At 47.4% G+C, this 17,819-nt stretch overlaps 1 long non-coding RNA gene across 1 annotated transcript; it reads right to left on the reverse strand.

Moving 5' to 3' along the window:
- Positions 1–739: 739 nt before the first annotated feature.
- On the reverse strand, positions 740–17,774 carry LOC114237980 (uncharacterized). The gene is made up of 3 exons (XR_003623424.2): positions 17,649–17,774; positions 2,351–2,537; positions 740–1,137 (listed from the first exon to the last, which is right to left on the reverse strand). It is a non-coding gene; the product is annotated as an uncharacterized LOC114237980 (long non-coding RNA).
- Positions 17,775–17,819: the final 45 nt, after the last annotated feature.

The following is a 17,819-nucleotide window of genomic DNA, read 5'->3' on the forward strand; positions in this document are numbered from 1 at the left end:
TCAGGAGGCTTCCGTCCCACTATCTAAAGTCCACATCATTATTCTCCCTGTCACACCATGATTGTCTGCCATTCCTCTTCCCTCAGCCAAGAGCAAGGGTGTCACAGACCTCTCCGGACCCACAAAGCACTCTCAGCCCCACTCTACCAGACTCTAGAGGGAAGGAAATTTATCATCCCCAGTGACATGAGTTTTTCTTGCGCATGAAATTCAAAACCAGGCTCCAGCCATAGACGTGTGACCCACACTGATAATGTGTAAATACCTGCAAATCCACCACAGCTTCTCAAAAGGAGGAGCCGCAAAATATGATCACAGCTTGTAAACCCGCCCAGAAGCTGGAGAGTAGGGTCCTTACAAACTAATCAGAAAATCGGATGTGCTTTTCAACAGAGGATGCAACCGGCCCATCACAAAAGGCCAAGTTTGCCCAGTGAGCATATGCCACACACGCCTCACAAAAAACAAACTTCAATTCACTAGTGAACAAAGAAAAGCAAATGAAGTCAACAACCAAGGCCTTTTCTTCCCCATCAAATTTCTAAAGGAAAAATTGATGCTTCCCATGTTCTGCTGTCCCGACACATCTCCCCTCCCCTTCCCTTCACTTTTTTCTTTTTTTTTTTTTCTAATTAACTCCCAAATGCCAAATCCAATGGCCTCTTTTTTTTTTTTAATTAATTAATTAATTTATTTATTTATTCCTGGCTGTGTTGGGTCTTCACCTCTGTGCGAGGGCTTTCTCCAGTTGCGGTGAGCGGGGACCACTCTTCATCACAGTGTGCGGTCCTCTCACTATCGCGGCCTCTCTCGTTGCGGAGCACAGGCTCCAGACGCGCAGGCTCAGCAGCTGTGGCTCACGGGCCCAGTTGCTCCGCGGCATGCGGGATCCTCCCAGACCAGGGCTCGAACCCGTGTCCCCTGCATTAGCAGGCAGACTCTCAACCACTGCGCCACCAGGGAAGCCCCTTCCCTTCACTTTTTTATTCATTTCTTCTTTTCTTCCCCCGCAGCTTGCAGTTGGCACCTACCTATTTTGAGTCCTCATTTTCTTCCAGTCGCAGAAATCACTTACTTGGCTCTGCAGCCAAGGGGAATCCGTCCATGTTTGGGAAACGCCAGCTACACATTAGGCCACTGTGGAGGGTTATGTGGTCAGGAGTTACTTCTGCAGGAATTAGCACAAGCATACTTCCCAGCAGAGACCTGGTCTAGAAAACAAGTCAGCTGGAGACAACATATCCTTTCAGCCAAAGTGCAACCTTCCCACTCTCTTGATACTGTCAAAGCAAAAAAATGCAAAAAATGCAAAAAAAAAAAAAGGGGGGGGCAGCTGGTAAGAAAATAGGACGTGGGCTCCAGGTGTGCCCACCTGCCTCCTTCATTCCACGGTTTCCTCTCCAGGTGACACTTTATCTCTAAGTCGTGGGTGGGAACATTTGTCAGAACATTTGGGAGATCTGACAACAGGGGAAGAACCGTCTCTGTTTCAGGACTGTCAGCCACTGAGACCAGTATGTCCCACTTAAAAAAAAAATTACACACACGCACAATTAGGGCCTTCGTTAAGTAGACCTTAAAATTTCAGAGTTTGCCAAAGCAAACATAATTTCATCCACTTATTCATTGATTCACTAACTAATGGGCACCTACAAATTGCTAGATACTAGGAATACAGGGGAAAAAACGACAGACACGGCCCCTTCCCAGAGCAGGCATCTAGAGGAGGAAACCGATAGAAAACACAATAGACATTGTATGACTGAATCTCTTTGCCGTACACCTGAAACTAACACAACGTCATAAATCAACTATACTCCAATAAAATTAAAAGAAGGAAAGAACACACAATAGGCGTTGTTGCCCTGGGAAGGCTTCTGTGGTAACCACGGGCCCTATTTTCCGTATTCTGAGGCTCTAGCATCTGGAGGGACTGCCTATTCCCAGAGAGAGGAACAACTCGCCCCAGGGGTGAACTTTTCAAATGCAAACTAGCCAACCCAGAGCCCGCCCCACTGACCAACTCCTCTACGTGACTCACACACAGGGTCCCCATCACCTGCACTAACTGTTCCTGACCACACAACTAGGGACAGCCCCACACCCAGAGTCCCCTGCAGGATCCAGCCCAGCACTCGGGGAGCCTGCAGACCCCGGCTTGCCCTCTGCTTCCCACGGAAACCATAATGAAGGCCCTTGCCCGTGGTCCCCCCGTTCCCCCCGCCTCCTGATCAAACTGGTGCTTCCCTGTGTGGCCCTGCAGAGCTCGTCCTGCCTCTTGTTTCTAGGGAACTTCGGTATAAAAAACATCCTTCTTCATGACAGTCATTTCCGTGTCTGAGTGTCTTACCTGATTCAAGCAGATCCGGGGCCCTCTGCAGTGTGGAGCTTCAGCGGCTCTCCGAAGAATGAAGGAACCAACAGGTCAGAGGTCGGGGGCTGGGCCACAGGCCGTGGGGACAGCACGAGCAAAGGCCTTACGGCAGGAGAGAGACGGGCTTATTGGAGGGCCTGGAGCAGACCTCAGGGGCCAGAACCTGGTGAGCAGGGGGCAGGGGCCCTGTCAGCAGGGGGCACCCTCCATGTGTGCCTTCTGTACTGAGACCTAGGGGACCCAAGGCTCCTTCTTGGGGCCCTCGACGTGAGGGGCTGTGGTGCCAACCCGAACAGAAGGTCCTCGCAGGGCTCTAAGGGACCCCGGTGATGGGAGGGCTCCCTGAGCCTCCCACTCTGGACAGGACGTTTGTGCTCACAAGCAACCAACAGGAGAAAGCACTTTTAGAACTGCCATACAAAGGATTTAAGAGGATATTGGACAGGTTAGCATAGCATTTAATAAACAAGGCAGAAAGAATCTTTCAAATGTTAAAGGCTCAAGCCCATTTTCCTTGGGTTTTCTCATAAAATCCTCCCTCACTGCATCACCTGGTGCATCTTTATGAGGATTCAGCAGCTGAGTCGTCTTTGAGGACTGAGCTGTGCTCTGTGAGGTCTCCAGTGTGGGCAGTGGAAGCCTCTTAAGATCAGATCAGCTCCTGGTGAGAAGATGGAGCTACACCCGCTTCCCTCCCCAAACTGTGCCTCTGAAAGCAGTAAGGCAGGTAGGCAGGCCCAGGAGGTCGGTGTTGGGGTGTTGACCTCTTTGATGCCCCAGGCATTGTCTGGGGCATTTTTTTTTTTCATTTTGGCTCTTTTTTAAAAAAATAAATTTATTTATTTATTTTTGACTGTGTTGGGTCTTCGTTTCTGTGCGAGGGCTTTCTCTAGTTGTGGCGAGCGGGGGCCACTCTTCATCGCGGTGCGCAGGCCTCTCACTATCGTGGCCTCTCTTGTTGCAGAGCACAGGCTCCAGACGCGCAGGCTCAGTAGTTGTGGCTCACGGGCCTAGTTGCTCCGCGGCATGTGGGATCTTCCCAGACCAGGACTCGAACCCGCGTCCCCTACATTGGCAGGCAGATTCTCAACCACTGCGCCACCAGGGAAGCCCCTCATTGCAGTTTTGATCCACGTTTCCAGAACATCATGTGCTTATTAGCCGCTTGTTTTTTCCCCCCCAGTGGAGAAAAGACTATGTAAATCCTTTGCCTATTTTTAATTAGGTTATTTGTTTTTTATTGTTGAATTTTAGGAATTATTTCTCTATTCTGGATACAAGTTTCCTATCAAATATATGATTTGCAAATATTTTCTTCCGTTCTGTGGGTTGTCTTTTCACTTTCTTGATGGTGTCCTTTGAAGAACAAAAGTTTTTAATTTTGAAGTTGCAGTTCAAGATGGCCACATAGGAGAACCCTGAACTCACCTCCTCCCATGGACACACGAAATTGACAGCTGTATATGGAACAGTTTCCTCTGGGAAAACCCCATAACTAGCTAAATAACTCCTATACATTGGGTGAGTGAGAAAAAACCCACATCAAAGCGGGTAGGAGAGGCTGAGACACAGTCTCACCATACACCCCACACCCAGCATGCTGACCCACAATCGGGGGGAACTCCCATCCCCAAGCTGCTCCCTGAAGAGCGAACAGTCTGAACCCCACGCCTGGCACCCCTACTTTCAAGACTTGCACCTGGGAGATGAGCCCCCAGAATATCTAGTTTTGAAAATCGATGGGGCTGGCATCTACAAGACCCATGAGGCTACAGTGACCTGGGAAACCGTTCTTAAAGGGGCAGCATGAACTTACCCTCCCCAGCGACTGAAAAGGGCCCAGACTTTCTGTGAAAAAGGTTTGTTTATTTTAAAGCATCGGCCTGAGGGGCAGGCTTCTCATTTAATCCACATCTGGGGGCTTGGAGGCTGGCGGGGCCACCTTTGCTCTCTCTCTGCCTCACTCCAGGCTGCCAGTATCTGCCAGAGGGGAGCTTGCACCCTCATCTGACACCCCAATTTTTGCAGCTGCCACCCAGGGGACATCTCTTGATTGCTTGTCTCTGCTGAGCAGTGGGGCTGACACTCGTGGGTCCCACAGGACTGTAACAAATGGAGAAAGGGTTTTAAACAGCCACCACCCCAGGCACAGCAGAGGCTGCAGACTGAGGGCCCTGTCTCTCCAGGAAGGAGGCCTATCAGTTCATCTTCATAGCTGCAGGCTGAGGGGCAGGCCCCTAATAACACACAGCTGAGGAGACTGTAATCCTTTCCAGAGACCTGAAGGGCAGGCACTGTCCACACACTGCCCTCTGCCATGCTCCAGAGTGCATGTACCTCCCAGAGAGGAGCTGTAACATCTGGTGCCCCAGTTTTCACATCTGGTTTCCTGGTTTTTACATCTGGTGCCCTGGTTTTTGTGGCTGCTGCTCAGGGATGCCCCTGGACCCCCTGTCTCTGGGGGCCAGGGAGGTTTGTGTTCATAGATCCCATGGGATGGAACAAACAGAGACAGTTCTTAACCAACTGCCCCCAGGGCACAGAGCAGATTGAAACCCACCCCCAGTCTTGCTGTGAAAGGGGCCTTTTAGCTGATCTCCACAGCTCTAGCCTGAGGGGCAGACTTCTAATTAAACTTGTGTCTAAGGGCTGACTGCAATCCTCTCCAGAGACCAGGGAGGCTGGTCAGTGCCACCTTCAAGCTCGCCCTCTGCCCTGCCCTAGGTCATTGGTGTCTCCAAGAAAGGAGATTGTGTACATGCCTGGTGCCCAGCTTTTGTGTATGCTGCCCAGAGGACACATTCCTTGATAGCTTGGCTCTGGTAGCCAGTAGGGCTTGTGCTCAGAGCTTCAACAGGATGGTAGCAAAGAAAGAAACAGTTCTTCAGTGGCTGCTACCCAAGGCTCAGTGCAGAGGGAGCAGAGAAAGATGCCCATCTCCCAGCCTTCCCTTGAAGAGATATATTTACATACTTTAAAACCTGCTGCCTGGGGTCCAGCTTCCAATCAGCCTGCTGACAGAGGTCCTCTCCTTTGGGACACTGACAGGCCTCAACTGCTGGGAGCCACTAAGAATAAAGTAGATAGTCTGGACAATCACAAAGGTTTGAGACACAATCAAGAGCTAGGGCAGGGTTGGGCAACAAAGTTCATCTCTTACATGAGGCCACTCCTTCAAGACTGGGAGAGGTGGCCGTTTTATCTAATACATAGAAACCAACACAGAGAGTCAAGGAAAATGAAGAAACAGAGGATGATGTTCCAAAAGAAAGAACAAGATAAAACCTCAGAAAAAGACCTTAATGGCATGGAGATAAGTGATTTACCTGATAAGACTTCAAAATTATGGTCATAAAGGTGCTCACTGTGCTTAGGAGAAGAATGAATGAACAAAGTGAGAATTTCAACAGGGATGGAAAATATAAGAAAGTACCAAAGGAAATCATAGAACCGAAGAATACAGTAACTGTACTGAAAATACACTCGAGGGGTTCAACAGCAGGCTACATGAAGCAGAAGAAAGGATCGGTGAACTCCAATACAGGGCAGTTGGAACCCACCCAATCAGAGCAGCAAAAAGAAAACAAGAATGAAGAAGGTTGAAGATGGCAAAAGGGGCTGATGGGACAATATCAAGCGGACCAACATTCAGATTTTAGGGCTCCCAGAGGGGAAGTGAGAAAGAAAGGGGCAGAAGACTTCATTGAAGAAATAATGGCTGAAACCATCCCTAATGTGGGGAAGGAAACAGACATCCAGATCAAGGAAGCCAAGAGAGTTCCAAAGATAAGCCCAAAAAGACCCACACCAGGGTACATAATAATTAAATTGTCAAGAGTTTAAGACAAGGAGAGAACCTTAAAAGCAGCAAGAGAAAAACAGCTTGTTATGTTCAAGGTAACCCACATAAGACTATCGGTAGATTTTTCAGCAGAAACTTTGCAGGCCAGAAGGGAGTGGCACCATATATTCAAAGGGCTGAAAGAAAAAAAAACTGCAACCAAGAATACTCTGCACAACAAAGTTGTCCTTCAGAATTAAAGGAGAGATAAAGAGTTTTCTAGACAAGGAAAAGCTCGAGGAGATCATCACCACTAAACCTGTATTACAAGAAATGTTAACAGGACTTCTTTAAGCTGAAACAAAATGGCACTAATTAGTAGCAGGAAAACATAAGAAAGTATAAATCTCACTGGTAAAAGTCAATATATAGTAAAATTCAGAATAATCTAACACTATAAATGTTTTGGGTTAATCACTTATAAAGCTAGTATGAAGGTTAGAAGATAAAAGTAGTACAAATAACTATAATTACAATGATTTGTTAATGGATACACAAGATAAAAAGATGTAAATTTTGATATCAAAAATATAAAATGTGGTGGGAAAGTAAAAATGTAGATCTTTAGAATGCATTCAAACTTAAGTTATTATCAACTTAAACTGTTATAAAAATAAATTGTTTTATGTAAGCTTCATGGTAACCACAAAGCAAAAACCTATAGTAGATAGCCAAAAGAATCTAAGCACACTGCTACAGAAAATCATCAAATCACAAATGAAGAGAGCAAGAGAAGGAACAAAGGAAATACAAAATAGCCAGAAAACAATTAACAAAATGGCAACAAGTATGTACATATCAATAATTACTTTAAATGTTAATGGACCAAATTCTCCAATCAAAAGACATAGATTGGCTGAATGGAAGAAAAAATATTTATATGCTACCTGCAAGAGACTCACTTCAGATGTAAGGACACATGCAGACTGAATGTGAAAAGGTGGAAAAAGATATCCCATGGAAAAGGAAATCAAAAGAAAGGTGGGATAGCTATACTTTTATCAGACAAAATAGAGTTTAAGACAGAAACTGTAGTAAGAAACAAAGAAAGGGATTATATAAAGGGTTCAATCCAACAGAAGGATATAACATTTGTAAATATTTATGTACCCAACAGAGGAGCACCTAAATACGTAAAGCAAATGCTAAAAGACCTAAGGGAGAAATAGATTGCTATACAATAATGCAATACAATATTGCAATACAATAATGGGGGACTTTAATATTCCACTTTCATCAATGGCTAGATCATCCAGACATAAAATCAATAAGGAAACATTAGCCTTAAGTTAGACCAGATGGACTTAGCAGACATTTACAAAACATTCCATCCAAAAGTAACAGAATACAGATTAGTCTCAACTGCACATGGAACATTCTCCATGATAGATCATATATTAAGCCATAAAACAAGTCTTAATAAGTTTAAGGATTGAAAGAAATAATTATTTAAAAATAAATGTAGACCCACCAAAAAAAAAAAGTTTAAGGAGATTGAAATCATATCAAGCATCTTTTTAGATCACAATGATATAAAACTACAATGATGGTATAAAACTGTGTGTAACTATAATTAAAATTTTTAAAAACTGAAAAACTCACAAATATGTGGAGATTAAATGAATGCTACTGAACAATCAATGGGTCAAAGAAGAACTCAAAAAAGAAATTTAAAAATTCTTCAAGACAAATGAAAATACAACATACTAAAATTTATGGGATGCAGCAAAAGCAGTTATAAGAGGGAAGTTCATAGTAAGAAATGCCTACATCAAGAAACAAGAAAAATCTCAAACACTGACCTAATTTCACAACTCAAGGAACTAGAAAAAGAAGAAAAAATGAAGCCCAAAGTTAGTAGAAGGAAGGAAGGAAATAACAAAGGTCAGAGTGGAAGTAAGTAAAATAAATACAAAAAGACAATAGAAAAGATCAATGAAACTAAGAGCTGTTTTTTTTTAAAGATAACCAAATTTGACAAACCTTTAACTTGACTCACAACGAAAAAAGAGAGAGGATTAAAATAAAATCAGAAAGGAAAGAGAGACATTACAACTGATACCACAAAGGATCATTGTGGATCATAAGAGACTACTTATGAAGAATTATACACCAACAAATTAGACAACTTAGAAGAAATGGATAAATTCCTAGAAACACATAACCTGCCAAGACTGAATCATGAAGTAGTAGAAATCTAAACAGACCGATTACTTGTAAGAAGAGATTGAATCAGTAATCAAAAACCTCCCCCAAAACAAAAGTCTAGAACCAGATGGCTTCGCTGGTCAATTCTACCAAATATTCAAAGAAGAATTAATATTATTCCTTCTCAAACTCTTCCAAAAATTAGAAGAGGAGGGAATTCTTCCAAACTCATTTTGTGAGGCCAGTATTACCCTGCTACCAGAACCAGACAAGGGTACTACAAGAAAAGAAAACTACAGGCCAATATCCCTGATCAATATAAATGCAAACATCCTCAACAAAATATTAGCAAACCAAAGTCAACAATACATTAAAAGGACCATAAACTGTTAGCAAGTAGAATTTATTCCAGGGATGCAAGGATGGTTCGACATCCACAAATCAATCAGTGTGGTACACCACACTAGCAAAATGAAGGATTAAAACCATATGATCATCACAATAGATGCAGAAAAAGCACTTGACAAAATTCAACATCTATTTATGATTAAAAAAAAACTTTCAACAAAGTGGATATAGAAGGAATGTACCTCAACATAATAAAGGCCATATGTGACATACCCACAGCTAACATCATACTTGTTCCTCTAAGATCAGGAACAAGACAAGGATGCCCACTCTCACCACTTTTATTCAACATAGTATTGGAAGTCCTAGCACAGTAATCAGACAAGAAAAAGAAATAAAAAGCATTTAAATCAGAAAGAAGTAAAACTCTCACTATATGCAGATGACATGACATTATTTATAGAAAACCCTAAAGACTCCACCAAAAAAAAAACTGTTAGATCTATAAATGAATTCAGTAAAATTCCAGGATGCAAAATGAATATACAAAAATCTGTTGCATTTCTATACATATGAAGTAACAAGAAATATATATATTGGTCTCTGTCCCAAGTTTCCAGCACAGAGCTCCTAAAACCCTTGTAAATTCCTAAGTGATAATGGTGCTAGGATCATTTCTTGTTCCAATATTTCTCTTTGACTTCATCCCTGACACTGGGCTCCAAAACCCCTGTAAATTCCTAAGTGGTAAGAGCCCCAGAAGCATCTTTTGTTCTAATGAGATGACTCAGTGGGAACCTCCATGGCTCCTGGATGGGGGCTCTTCACCACAGAAGAACAAAACAATGATTAGAAGCTTGCAACTTTCAGATCTACCCTCATTTTCCAGAGAAGGGAGAAGGTCTAGAAACCGAGCTGATAATTGATCATGCCTATGTGAGGAAGCTTCCATAAAATCCCAACAGTATGGGGTTTGGAAAGCTTCCAGGTTGGCAACACATTCACAACAGGAGAGTTATGCACCCCAAATTCATACGGACAGAAGTTCCTGCACTTGGGACTTTGAAGGGTTAATATCCAAAATATGTAAAGAATTCATAAAACTCAATAGTTAAAAAACAAACAATCCAATCTGAAAAATGGGCAGAGGATCTGAACAGACCTTTTTCCAAAGAAGACATGTAGGTACATGAAAAGGCCAATGGGTACATGAAAAGGTGCTCAACGTCACTAATCATCAGGGAAATGAAAATCAAAACTACAATAAGATATCACCTCACACCTGTTAGAATGGCTATTATCAAAAAGAAAAGAAATAACAAGTGTTGGTGAGGATTTGGAGAAAAGGTAACCCTCGTGCACTATTGGTGGGAATGTAAATCGGTGCAGCCACTGTGGAACTCAGTATGGAAGTTCCTCAAAAAATTAAAAATAGAATTGCCATTTGATCCATTCCTATTCCTATTCTGGGTATTTATCCAAAAGGAAATGAAAACAATAACTCAAAAAGATATATGAACCCCCATGTTCATTGCAGCAGTATTTACAGTAGGCAAGACATGAAATCAACCTGAGTCCATCAATGAATAAGTGGATAAAGAAAATGTGAGATATATATACAAAATGGAATATTATTCAGCCATAAGAAAGAAGACAATCTTGCCATTTATAACAACATAGATGAACTTTTGAGGGCATTATGCTAAATGAAATAAGTCAGACAGAGAAAGGCAAATACCGAATGATCTCACTTATATGTGGAATCTAAAAAAGAGAAACAAAGTCATAGACACAGAGAACAGATGAGTGGTTGCCAGAGGTGGGGGGTGAGGGGTGGGCGTGAAATGGGTGAAGGGGGTCAAAAGGTACCAACTTCCAGTTGTAAAATAAGTAAGTCCTGGGGATGTAATGTATAGCATGGTGACTATAGTTAATAAGACTCTATTGCATGTTTGCTAAGAGAGTAGATCTTAGAAGATCTCATTACAAGAAAAAAATTAGAAATCTGTGTGGTGACGGGTGTTAACTAGACTTTTGTGATGATCATTCTGTAATATATACAGTATCAAATCAGTATGTTGTACACCTGAAACGAATACAATGTTATATGTCAATTATATCGCAATTTTTAAACGAAGAAGACACAGAACTTGGAAAAAAGTTTTTAATTTTGATGAAGTCTAATTTACCTATTTCTTTTGTGACTTGTGCCTTTGGTATCCTATCTAAGAAACTATCAACTATTCCAAGGACACAAAGATCGATTGCCATGTTTCTTCTAAGATTTTTATAATTTTAACTTTTGCATTTAGCTTTATGATTGATTTTGAGTTAATTTTGTGTTGGTATAAGGTGAGGGTCCAACTTCATTCTCTTGCATGTGGATATCCAGGAGTCTTGGCACTTCTGTTGAAAATCACTTGAGCATCCATCAATCAAGAAGTATACACGACACAAGCTAATCCAGGTTGAGTTATAGGCTCCAGGGTGAGAGGCAAGTGATGCATCGACAAATACCTGCCTCACCACCACACTAGGCAAGCAGCCCAGCACCTAGACAGCCCAGACTTGCCATATTTCAAGTCTCAGGGACAAAGAAGCAGCTCTCAATTGTAAAATGAGAATAGGTTTAAGATGCTATATGACGTGCAGGTGCTGCTTTCTGAGCGCCGTCGTGAATGGCAGGGCGTGGGACGCGAGCTCTGCTGGTTTCCATGTGGCGTGTCTGCGACATGACCGGGGACCTCCATTTATGGAGGGTTCTGCTGGCAGAGAGCCCTCCCCAGAGGGACATATTTCTGGTTCAGCCTTAAACCGGCTACAAGGCACAGAGACTAGGGTGGGGTTGTCGCTTTAAGGCTTCCTCAATCTCACGGAAGTTTTAGCTCGTCTATTTCTGGAGAGGTTTAGAGAACATGGCGCCCACACCCTCACAGACACGCGCGCACAGAAATGTCACCGTTCTGTGTGCCCGGCTCCGCGAAGCTGCCTTTCCCTCGAGACACTTTGTCATTTAGAAGGGAAAAGCAACGTGTGCAAATAAATCCTCGGGTGGCAGAGGGTCTATCTGCGGGGTATTGTTGTCATCCTGATATCCAGGAAATGAAGAGGCTCTACATAGCAAAGGCACATAATTACTGCCTTCCGAAGAGAAGTCAGCAAGGACTTCAGAGAACGGAAAGCAAGTTTGCTGCCATCCGAGTAAGGTGGATGCGTATAATAAATGTGCTTTTGATGTGGAGGTGGTGGGACCCCAACACAAACGTCAATGTCAAGTACCTAATACAGACCCCAAAGAAATCATCCCCCTTTACAACATGGTCTTCATCGCTTCTGTACAACCTATGGTCCAGGCCAAGAGGGAAGTTAGCCTTAGAAAGGGCCATTTTTCATAAGACAGTTAGCTGTATTAGTTTCCTACCACTGCTGTAACAAATAACCCAAACCTAGTGGTTTAAACAGTACAAACTTACTGTTTGACATTTCTGGAGGCCAGGAGTCTGAAATGGGTGTCAGCAGGGCTGCATTCCTTCTGGAGGCCCTGGGGAGAGTGCGTTTCCTTGGAGGCTGCCTGTATTCCTTGGCTCCTGGTCCCCTTCTGCAACTGCATCACTGCCCCCATCACTTCTCCTTCCCTGACCCTGAATCCCTGCCTCCCTCCTATAAGGACTCCTGTGATTCCATTGGGCCCAGCCACATAACCCAGGATAAGTTTCCCGTCTCTAGGTCTTTATCTTAGTCACATCTGTGATCTCTTTGGACATATAAGGTTCCAGGGTCACAGGTTCTGGGGATTAGCACATGGACATCTCTGGGGGCTCTTTATCCTCTGTACCACACCACCGTAGCCTTTTCTGCTTCCAAGGGAACTGGTAAGAGGTCCAGTTTGCCTGGCCTGCTCCTATTTGAGGCAGGAGCAGAAGGGCACAGGGTCGTGCCCGGGTTCTTACTGGAGGGAATGCCTGCCTGACATGGGCAGGGCAGTGCTTTGGGGCATGCGCCCTCCCCTTCGTGCCTGGCTGTGCCTCTTTGAAGGCGCCCTGAGAGCTTGCCGAGAGAGCAGCCTCGGACTTGGTCTGCGGGAAGCCCGGCCGTAACTGTTAGAATCACAGAGGTGTCACCGGCCAGCATCCCTATTAACAGGGTGGCTTCCTGTGCATCTTACTTTCTTCAGGAGACAGGAGAGGTGATGTCTCCTCTTCCCTGCTGTCTCTCCCAGTGGCCAGCAGAGTACACGGTGGGTGCCCAATAAATGCCCGTTACCTTGCCTTACGTGCCTCAGACTTAAATCCTGCTTCACAGTTCCCTGTGCGATCAGCACTGATGAGGCCCCGGGCCTGGAGAGCCCTCCGCAGGGCGCCCCCTGCACGAGGTCTGAAGCAGAAGGCAGCGTTACGATACTTCTCTGTTTTACTACAGTCACGCCTCTTAAGATGCTTGGTGCTTCCCGCCAAGATTCCTTTCCCTTTAATTTGGAAGCTTCCGAGATCTCTGAGCCCCACGTGTCCCTCAGATGTGTCCTCTGCCCGGACTTAAAGAGCGAGACCTCAGGCCCAAGCTGCGCGAACTTTTTGTGCCCACACAGAGGAGGGGGCTGGCGACAAGCCGGTCGTGTGGCTGGCGGCTGGTTACTGCCGACGTCCCCAAGGGTGAAGGCAGAGCTCAGCCGTGATGGCAAAGCCAGCCACCTTCAGACGGGCAGGATTGTGTTGGGCAGGGGCCTGGCTGGGCTCCTCCTGCAGGAGTGAAGACCACGTTTCTCAGGATCCTGTGGCCAAGGCAGCACCTTGTGGGCCCCTCGCCTTGGGCTCTAAAGACCCAGCCTACTGGGATTTATGGAGGCTCACGAGATCCATCATTAGCTCCGCTTTCAGCCCTTCTCCTTCCCAAAACAGTGGGAGGTGGAGCTGAAACTTCCAAGCTTCTCATCCTGCTGGGTCTTGCTGGTGACCAGCCCTCACTCAGGAGCCCCGCGGGGTCGCCGCGTTAGAACAGAGGACCCTCCTATCACCCAGGAAATCACAAGGGTTTCAGGAGCCCTGTGTCAGGAACAAAAGTCAAAGAGCAGTATTCAGACAAGAGGTGCTCCTAGTGTTCTTATCATTTAGGCAATTCCAAGGGTTTTAGGAGCTCTGTGTCAGGAACCAGGGGCAGAGACCAATATATATATTTTCTACTATCTTACACAACCCGTAAGAGCTTCTAGTGCCAAAGGATTCAGAAGGATATGAGCAACAAAATAAATAATATGGCACTGGATTATAACCCAAAGTATAAAATAACTATATTTATAAACCCATACTGATGAAAATTATGATTGAATAAGTAAATAAATGGGTGAGAAGTGGCAACGCCTCCTTACGGAGGATTCCAAACAATAGATGGAGATACTCCGTACTCCGGGGGGTGGGGCTTAATCCCCCTCCTTCAAGCTCTAAGCCTGGGCTCCGAAGAATATTGTAGGGAAAGTGAAACAGTCACTCAGATTGGAGAAACCTGACAGACACCCCCTCAGCCACGCGCCCTCACATCAGCAGGGGTGTCATGCGGGTCCCCTCATGTGATATGAGGAGACGGGCACTCTGCCTCTTAGTATTCTTTCCAAAAACCCAGAATCCCAGTCTGATCATGAGAAAAACACCAGGGAAACCCAAATCGAGGGACCTTCTACCAAATACCGGACCGGAACTCCTCAAAACTGTCGAAGTCACGAAAAACAAGATAAGACTGAGAAACTCTCACAGACCAGGGGAGGCGAACATGATAACCTAGCGCAACGTGGCGTCCATCCACGGGGTCCTGGAGCAGAAAGGGGGCCCCAACGGGAGAACAGGAGAAACCCAAAGAAAGCCCGGAGTGTAGGTAACGGCATCGCTCCAAGGCTGGTTCCCGAGAATGACAACGCTCCCGGTTAACAGAAGGTCTAACAGTGGGGCAACAACCGGGGGTGTGATGTATGGGACTCTACGTGCTCCCATGGCAACTTTTCCGCAAATCTAAAAATTTTCCAAAATAAAAGTTTATTTCTGAATAATCTCTAATTGGGGTTTTAAATAATATATCCTTAATGCATTCAACAAACACATATATCACGCTTACCCCATTCAGGGCGCTGTTCTCAGGGCAGCAGAAATATCAACTCCTCCCTCTGACACAGTGGTGACCCCAGTGGTGACCATGGTGGCCCCAGCCGGCAGGCAGAGGGCAGAGGACACAAGAAGGTCCACGGCCTGGGCGCTGCAAGCCAGGGGGCCAGAGCTCCTCCCCGAGGGTGGAGGGTCCACCAGCACTGCCACAGCCAGGAGGGCCTTCAGGAGCCCACCATGCCCTGATCTTGTAGTGGAAGGGCAGGCAGGACTTCAGGGCTGGGGCAGAGAGAGCCCCTGGAGGTGACCGCGACGCCCCTTGTTTACAGATGTGGAAGACAAGGCCCGGGGGCACCGAGTCATGAGGGACTGTCCCCGCGAGCGCTCAGATGCCCTGGGGGCTGTGTCCACGTCTGCAGAGGAGGGTCCCCAGTGCGAGGTAGGACCCTTGTCCCCAGGAGGTGGGGCACCCAGGGCTGTGAGAGCACAGGTGAGATTGGCCTGCCAGGCTGCCCGCCTGGGAGGAGCTCCCTGTGAAGAAAGGCTGCAGCCCTCACCCTGAGACGCCCACTGGGAAGGGGGTCTGGCCGAGGGGTCGGGGTGAGGTGCCCTCCGCTTGGCCCGGCTTCTCCCGCGGCTCCTGCCTCGGGCCCGGCCTCCTGAGACCAGCGCCTCACCTGTGCACTCACGCCAGGCTCAGGAGTGATGGAGAGGACCCAGGTCCTGTGGAGAATTCTGACCAGGCTTCTAAGAACCGGGCAAACTGAACTGAGTCAACGTCTGAAGAAGATAAAACTTGAACACGTTACTAGGAGCTGCTAGTCTATGTTACGGCTGCTTTTAAAAATTTTGTTTGCGGATGCGATAAAATCAGATCTCTGAGAGTTTTAAGCCCAAGCCCCCCGGACACTGCATCTCTTTTCAGCCTTTGCTTAAACAATTCATTCTCTGTAGCTCAGTAAGCTGAAGAAGCCTGGGAATAACGTTTGAAACAAAGGTTAATGAAGTTCTTTACCTGTAAAAAAATTAATTAATAATAATAATAGTCCAATCAAACCAGACCTGCTCACTAGGCCTGGCCTTGGCTCTGAGCCCCCAAGGCAGAGGGCAGATGCCGAAGGCAGAGAGTGAGGGGCCTGTCACTCCCGTCCCCTCGGTGGCAAAGCTGCACAGCTTGTCCCCTTTCACAGTCATCGTCAAATAGTGTCTGGGCATTCCTCCTGCCTGGGGGTCGGGGGGCTCTGTGCCCTGGATGGGGACCACCCCCCCTCACCTCCAGGGCAGTGTGGTCCCAATTCCCAAAATTAACCCTCCTTGTAGAATCGTGGCATTAACTGCCCTAGTAAACACTCCCCCGTGTCACCAGGGAGAGAAAGCAGCGAAGCCCCGTCAACCATGAACTAGGTTATAGAACAGAAAGGAGCCCCAGGGGTGGGGGGCGAGGGAAGGTGCCGGAGGGGACTGCCAAGCATCGTGGGCTCAAGGGCAGTTGGAAGGACAGCAAGGAAAGGCGCTGAGGCACCTTTCCATTTTGCCAGCAGGAGCTGGCGGGCCTGCCATCTCAAGCAGGCCAGAGGACCCCCAAACATAGTTCAAGTTCAGGAGCAAGTTCCCTTCACAGACTGGCTTGGGGCCCACCCTCTGAGGCTCACCCAGGGCTGCAGGAGTCCTGGGACCTAATAATACACACAAATCAGAATGCAGGCTGTGGGCCCTGACCATGCAAGGACAGGGGGAAAGCTGATGCCCCAGCCCGGCCCGCTGGCCTTGCCCTAAAGCAATCAGTGTGCTGGCTGTGCCAGCAGCCCCTATATCCAGAGAATGAGCGTGCTGGGGGGAATGGCAGGCATGCGGCCCAGCTGTCACTGTGAGCCCGGCCCAGGAAGGCTGCTCTCTCCCCACTCCCTTCTTCCTGTCCCCAGGCTGCAGTCCAGACCCAGCGCTGGGAGCTCAGTCTGGACGATAATGAACCCGTGAGATGGCAAACCAGGTGCATAGCGCGAGGGGAGGCCACTTAGAAGAGAGAAAAATAAAACACTTGCAAAGGGAGGTGGCGGGCTTTGTCCTCAAGGCGGATTCTGACTGAGGGGACGGGGGAGGGTCGTGCCCCCTTGGTCTTTCCCCAGAAAGGAGCCTGACTCCGTGTTTCCAGGGCTGCCCCAGGCTCGCCTACCATCCCCCCCATGTCATTGCCCCGGGCATCCCGGGACTCGGGAGAAATAACCAGCTTCCTGACCTGACACAACAGCAGCCTGGGACTTTATAATCACCTCTCAGCCTTGTCTTTCCAATCTGCAAAATGGGAAAACTTCTAGCTTCCTCTGGGGCCAGCTGCTCCTTGGCACGGGGGGGAGACCCCTGACCCTAGGTCACGACAGGCAGAGACTCGCTGCTGGACCAGCGGCCCCACCAAGCCAGCCCCCATGGGAGGAACGACGTGGCTTTGGTGGCCACTTTATTGGGGAGCTTGGCCACCGCCCTCAAGGAGCACCTGAGATTAACGAGACCCAGGCCTGACACTTGAAGCCCTGGGAGAGGGTCCCAGCAGCTCAAGGCCTGGCTGCCTTTCCCCTGAGGCCACGCCGTGCCCACTGCCCAGGTCCACAGGCAGGCCAAGCATTCCAGATACCCGGCAGGAAGACGGGACGCGCAGTGTGAGGGGAGCTGGGCGCCTGGGCTCAGAGACGTGGGGAAGGGGGGCTGCGGGGCAGGGCGGAGAGGACGCCTGTGCATCAGCCTGGGCCGCCCCGTGTGCGTCCCTCACGGGGTCTGGACGCCCTTGTCTCCCCCTCGGGGCCCACCACGGCCACTCTTGACTTTGAAGTTTGAGTGTAAAGCTGAGCTTACTCACCCAGGGAGAAAGGGGGAAAACCACACTGGCCACTTGTCGCCGTCCCTCTGCTTCCTTCTAGGGGCAGCTGGAGTGCGTGAAGGGGAAGACAGCTGCCTGCTCCGGAGCCCCCAGAAGGAGAGGCTGTGCCAGCGGTCGGGTGCCTGCTCCGCGGGCGTGACCCTCGGGGCT

The sequence above is a fragment of the Balaenoptera acutorostrata genome, chromosome 16 (assembly GCF_949987535.1).
Source record: "Balaenoptera acutorostrata chromosome 16, mBalAcu1.1, whole genome shotgun sequence".
NCBI lineage: Eukaryota > Metazoa > Chordata > Mammalia > Artiodactyla > Balaenopteridae > Balaenoptera > Balaenoptera acutorostrata.